This window comes from Arachis ipaensis, chromosome B05 (assembly GCF_000816755.2).
Source record: "Arachis ipaensis cultivar K30076 chromosome B05, Araip1.1, whole genome shotgun sequence".
Classification (NCBI taxonomy): Eukaryota; Viridiplantae; Streptophyta; class Magnoliopsida; order Fabales; family Fabaceae; genus Arachis; species Arachis ipaensis.
In genome coordinates this window covers 107,908,288-107,915,420 of record NC_029789.2, presented here as the reverse complement: position 1 = coordinate 107,915,420, position 7,133 = coordinate 107,908,288, and positions in this window count along the sequence as shown.

Below are 7,133 nucleotides of genomic sequence, written 5' to 3'. Positions count from 1 at the left end.
CCTCACCGCGCCGCCGTCACTACCGCACCTCCCACCACCACCCACACCCCCTTCCTTCCCTTTCCCCTACCCACATTACCCTACCCCAAACCTCCCCTGCCTCCGCAAGCCCTCACCGCTGCCGTACCACCCTCAACCGCCGCATCAACCGCCACAGCCACCACCTCCAGCCACCTCTCTGCCCCACTTTCATTCCTACGCCTTCCAGGTTCTGCTGAACGCCACCCTTCTTTCCTTTCATCATTAATTTCCTATTTTTTTGTTTATGTTCATCATTAGGCTAGTTAGATATGCATGTTGTAGTGGATTCTAGGTTGTTAGGTAGTTTAGGATGTGGTTAGTGAATTTAGGCCTGTTTAATTGCGCTGTTCATGTTTCTTATTTTCTAATTTTCACAATTCTGCTATTGCTGTGTTGTTAATATTGTTCATATGCTGTAATTTCTTGTTCATGCTGCTTTTTTTTACACTGCTTTTCCATGTTCTTATTCCCTTTATGTAATTGTAGCTATATTTTAATTCATATGAGCTATTCTGATTGCTATTTATTTTCCGGGAACACCTAATTTTAGCCGGGATGCTGCCCAAATTTCTGTAAATTGTTTTGATTTTCATTCCTGTTTTGGTTTTGGCAAACCTGCACTCTGCTTTACTCAGCTTTTACCAAACCAATTCTTGAATGACAGGGCAAGCTTCCTTATTCTTTTTCATTTCCTGGTTTATAAATTGCATCTTAGATGATTCAATTCCACTCTTTGTTATATTCATTTGTTCATCCTTAACTTCCTTGTTTGAACTTGAGTTATCTGTTGCTTTAATTTGTGAATTCTTGTTATTTAGGAAATGCTCTTCATGCCACTTACTCTAATCCACTTTTTACTAATTCACTAATTTTAACTGCCTAACCTCTTTGTCATTCCTAACCCACTTACCTTTCAAAACATCTCTTCTGGTTTTTCACTATTCTCTCTAACATTCTAACCAAGGCATGACGAACGTTTTTCCTACTTAACATGAATCCTTTTACATTGTGGATTGTGAATTTTTATTCTCGGACTTTTCACTCCTATACAATCCTTAATGCACATTTACTTAACTCATTTTTATTATTCTATTGCTCCTTTGCCATTATATGCTTCTTTCGATTATTTGTCTACCTGCTTTCCTATTTTTATTATATCCTGTTTTTCTGTTTTTCAGGATGTCTGACACCCAAAGGAAAGGAAAAGGAAAGGCAACAACTGGCAAACAGAAAAGAGGAGAAGCCTCCATGTCCATCCTGGACCTCATGCATGATGACTCCTGGCGGGAGAAACACTTTACCCCGCAGGAGAAGGCTGACCAACTACTCCCTGCTACTGATCCCATTAAATTTGCAAACCGATACTGCAAGCTGAAGTATCCGGTGTTTGCAAACTCCAGGAACCTGTACCTGGAAAGGACTCTGAAGATCCCAGAAGAACTCCAGCAATACACCTCTGATCAGATCAAACAAAGAGGTATGTGCTTCATGAAGTTTGATTGGAATGCAGTCAAGGCCAGGATAGCCCTTGACCCAACTGTCCCATGGGTCATGGGTCAGAACACTACCATGCCTAAGGGAATCAACGGACATACTTGAACGATGAGGCTCGGCTATGGCATCAGATCCTAAGCAACTATATTATGCCGAGTACTCACGAGACGGAACTACCTGCCGCTATGATCACCCTCCTATGGTGTGTGATGGAGGGTAAGGACCTGTACCTGCCACGCTTCATTCGGTACTACATGGCCAGAGTCCACGTTCGAGGCACTCTCCCCTTCCCCTATCTGATTACACAGCTTGGCCGTCGAGCTGACGTGCCCTGGGAGGATGCTGATGAGAAGCCACCTGCTACAGAATGCAAGAAAATTATCCCTCACAGCAGGAACTTTTTGGCTTTGGACTACGGACCTCCATTCCTCACTCCTACTGATGAGACAGCCACACCATCTGCCAGCCCTTCTTCCTCCACAGCTACCCCTGCTACCACCACTGCACCTCCACCTGCCTCAGAGCCAGTTTATCACCTAGTGCACCGCCTATTTCGACAGCTAGACCAGATGGAGCGCCGCAACCGGCGCCGATATGAGAGAGCTGAGCGTCGCAGCAAGCGACGCTATGAGCACCTGAAGCTAATGATACGATCTGGCGATATCCCCTCCGAGCCTGACACACCATCAGAGCCATCTGAAGAGGAGGCGGATGATCACGAGGCAGATTCCCACCCCCAGAGAGAGGCTGAGCAGGCAGGCACAGAGCAGGTTGCATCACAGCAGGAGGCCCCGTATCAGATTCAGGCTGCAGACCCTGAGGTTCCTATTCAGTCAGCACCTCCTCTGCAGCAGGCAGACCCTCAGACCACCACCACAGAGACTCTGGCTACCCAGCCTTCCAGTGATGACACCCCCTTCACACCCTGCTTGATTGTGCACCGGGGACGATGCTTCATTTTAAGTGTGGGGAGGTCACCATCTCTGGCGTATTTTTTGGTGAACCACTACAGACTCTTTTTACTTTATTTTACTACTTTTTCTGTATTTTTCTCTTTTATTTTTATTTTTATTTTCTCAAGTACTTATACATTGCTATTTTCATGTATTTTGACTCTATTTCTGCATGTTGCACCTTAGTTCATATTTTAGCTATTTAGTTTAGTTGCAATTCCAACTTATTAGTTATAGAAATTGTGGATTGATTAGTATAGTTTACCCTTTTTTTTAAGCATGAGATAACTTAGTTTAATTTGAAAATATAAAAAGGAAGTAAACTAGAGACTTGAACATAATAGAAACAACCCACACCTTGTATATATAGCATTCCATGTTAGTTAGTTAACAACATTTCATCAAGGAGAAACACAAACTTTAAAGCCACTCAAAATCAATTTTACATTTAGAATAATGGGAACTCTTGATTTTTACTTGCATGACATATATAACTGATATATGATTTCTGAGTTAGAGAACATACAGCCTGTGAGTTTTGAGCTTAATTGTATGGTTACATTCAAACCATAATTTTTATTCCTGTGTGTTCCACCCTTCTTATTTATTCTGGTGTTCTTTACTTTGTTTTAATCTATATGTTCGATTAGAGAATAGAAATACATACCAAGAGAGTGATTGAGGCCATTGTTGATTTTAGCTCACTTATCCCAAATTAGCCTACCTTTTACATCACCCTTTTTAGCCTCATTGAGCCTTTAAATCCCCTCTTATTCTACAAACCACATTACTAGCCTTAAGCAGAAAAACAAAATAAAAATCCCAAGTTGAATCCTTGGTTAGCTTAAGATAGAAATTGTGTAATTGTTTAAGTGTGAGAAACCTATTGGGAATATGGATGATAAAAACAAAGGGTAGAAAGTTAAAAAGAATAAAATAATTCAAAATAAAAATTTTTTGGGAAGCATGCTCATATGAAATCAAAATAATTGAATTACCATGTGCATTAAAAAAATAATAAAAAAAAATATTTATTTTTCAGTATTTGAATAAAGGGGATACAAAACAATTCCCCAAATGCAAAATAAAGCAATGCACATGGGACAAAATTAAAATTAATGCATGAGCATGTAACATCAAAAGTGGGAAAAATATGGGAAAATAGGTAAAGAAGCTTTGCTTTACAAGTTATGTATGTTAGGTGAGATCTTAGACTAATCAAGGATTCGCTCAATTAGCTCACTTAGCTTATACATATACCCTTACCTTTACCTTGGCCCCATTACAACCTTAATTAAAGACCTCATGACTTTTGTATGCCTATATTCTATAATTGTTGATTAGTTAGATGAAGAACAAAGTTATAGAAAGTAAGGATAAAAAGAAGAATAGAGTGATTAACCCAATAAACACTGAGTGACCAGAGAGTAAACACAAAATCCAGTGAGGGTTCAATAGCTCATTAACATATATCTCTGCTTGAATTATTAATCGTCTTGCAAGTTTATAAAATATTTTCCCATCTCAATTGTAAAAGTGCTTTATCATTATCTGAGGTCTGGCTATATATATGATTCCTTGAGAAATGTGAATTAATTCAACTACATGTGAGCTTTATATACAAGTGAATAAAAATAATTAGAATTGCATGATGCATTTAGGTAGTTGCATTTTGAATAGATTGCATTGCATGAGATTCCACCACTTCAACCTTACCTTACTCTTTATCTTGGATTTAGCGTGAGGACATGCTATTGTTTAAGTGTGGGGAGGTTGATAAACCCATATTTTATGATATATTCTGTGCCTAATTTGAGTGATTTATTCAATCCTTCACCCACTTATTCATATTAATTGCATGGTTTTACTTTCCCTTCCTTATTATGTGATGTATGTGAAAAACATGTTTCCTATGCTTTAAAAGTAATTATTTTAATTTTCCTTTATTACCATTCGATGCCGTGATTCGTGTGTTGAGTAATTTCAGATCTTCTAAGGCAAGAATGACTTAAAGGATGGAAAGAAAACATACAAAATTGAAAGGAAAGCATAAAACGGAGTTTTTAAAGAAACAGGCAGCGACGCGATCGCATGGACGACGCGGCCGCATGCCAGCGCAAATTAACAGCGACGCGACCGCGTGATTGGCGCGATCGCGCGCCTTAAGTGAAACGCATATGACGCGACCGCGCGACAAGGAAAACTCCAATTGACGCGACCGCGTGACAGAGTCCACGCACCAGAAATTACAGAAAACGCTCTCAGCGATTTCTGAAGCCCTTTTTGGCCCAAATCCAAGTCCAGAAGGCACAGATCAGAGGTTATGAAGTGGGGGAATGCATCCATTTAGAGGAGAGTCTGCAATTAGTTAGTATTCATGATTTAGATGTAGTTTTGAGGGAGAGGCTCTCTCCTCTCTCTTTTAGGATTTAGATTTAGGATTTTATTCGCTTTCAGGATTATCTCTTTCTATCAGGTTCAACATTCCTTTTATTTATCTTTTCAATTTAATTTATGAATTCTTCTATGTTACAGATTACTCTTTTGAATTAATGTTATTTAAAGTATTTCAGTTTACAATTGTTTCTTTTATTTATATCGCTGTTGCTTTCCATCTGAAGACATTTTTATTCCGGTAGATTTACTTTTCCCTTTTTGGTCTTGGTTAAGAAATCAGTAACTCAGGAGTTATCAAACTCAAACATGATTGATAATCGTTATCTTTGCTAATTGAATTGAACTTCAATAATCCCAATCTTTCCTTAGGGATTAACTAGGATTTGAGGATCTAACTAATTACTCACTTGACTTTTCCTTGCTCTAGCAAAGGTTAACTAACTGGAATTAAGGTTCAATTTTCATTATCATTGATAAGGATAACTAGGATAGGATTTCTAATTTCTCATACCTTGCCAAAAGTTTATTTTACAGTTATTTATTTATTTTACAGTCTTTTACTTAATTCAATTGCAATTTAAGTTACTTGTTCCTCATCTTAAAAACCCCAATTTACAATCTTCATAACCAATAATAAGAACATACTTCCCTGTAGTTCCTTGAGAAGACGACCCGAGGTTTAAATACTTCGGTTATCAATTTATTTAGGAGTTTGTTACTTGTGACAACGGAAACGTTTGTAAGAAAGGTTGATTGCTTGGTTTAGTAACTATACTTGCAACGAGAGTTTACTATAACTTCTAAACCATCAATCTTCCTAGTTCTTTCAGTGAGATTTTAGACTAATCAAGGATTCAATTTATAGCTCACTTAGCCATATATATATATATATATATATATATATATATATATATATATATATATATATCCTCACCTTTGCCTTAACCCCATTACAACCTTGAAAAGACCTCATGATGTTTGCATGTGTACATTGAATAGTTGTTGATTGGTTAGATGAAGAACAAAGAAGAATAGAGTGATTAACCCCAAACACTGAGTGAATAGAGTGTATACACAAATCCAGTAAGGGTTCAAATAGCTCATTTCCATATATCCACATTTAATTATTGATTGTCTTGCAAGTTTGTGAAATCTTTTGATTAACTCAACTCAATTGTGATTGTGTTTTAACATGATTTAGCCTTGGCTGTGCATATATGTTTCCTTGAAGAATTTGACTCAATTTAACCACATGTAAGATTTATATATATAAGTGGATAATAATTAGAATTGCATGATTCATTTAGGTAGCTTGCATTTAGAATAGATTGCAGTGCATAGATTCCACTATTCTACCTTCACTCTTTTTCCATTTCTCGTGAATTTAGCATGAGGACATGCTATTGTTTAAGTGTGGGGAGGTTGATAAACCACTATTTTATGATTTATCTTGTGCTCAATTGAGTGTTTTTATCAATTCTTCACCCACTTATTCATAAGATTTGCATGGTTTTACAATTCCTTCCTTATTCTGTGATATATGTGAAAACATGTTTTCTATGCCTTAAAAATATTAATTTTAAGTATCCTTTATTACCATTCGATGCCGTGATCTGTGTGTTGAGTATTTTCAGGCTTTATAGGGTAGGAATGGCTTAGAGGACGGAGATGAAACACGCAAAAATAGAAGGAACGCACAAAGTGGTGTTTTGAAGAAAATGGCAGCGACGCGCACGAATGGACCTCGCGGACGCGTGCCTAATGCAAAACGCAAGCGACACGTATGCGTGACTGACGCGTACGCGTGGCAAGGAAAAGCTCTAAATGACGCACACGCGTGACCCACGCACACGCGTGACGGACGTCACGTGCAGAAAATTGCAAATGTCGCCCCTAGCGATTTCTAGGCCCTTTTTCGGCCCAAATCCAAGCCTAGAAACACAGAATAGAAGCTGGAGAATAGGGGAATCAAAAGGGGAGCTATTCATTGATTCATTGACAAATTTTAGGTTTAAGATGTAGTTTTAGAGAGAGAGAGAGAGAGAGAGAGAGAGAGAGAGAGAGATGCTCTCTCCTCTCTCTTAGGTTTTAGAATTAGGATTTCTCTTAGAGTATGGTTATTTCTTCAATCTAGGTTCAATGTTCCTTTAATTTAATTTCTCTTCTACTTTTATTCATTCTATTACTTTAGTTGATTACTTAATGTTGCCAATTTAGTTTATGGATTCCTATGTTTAATTTGATTTGATTTTCCATTTAATATAAATT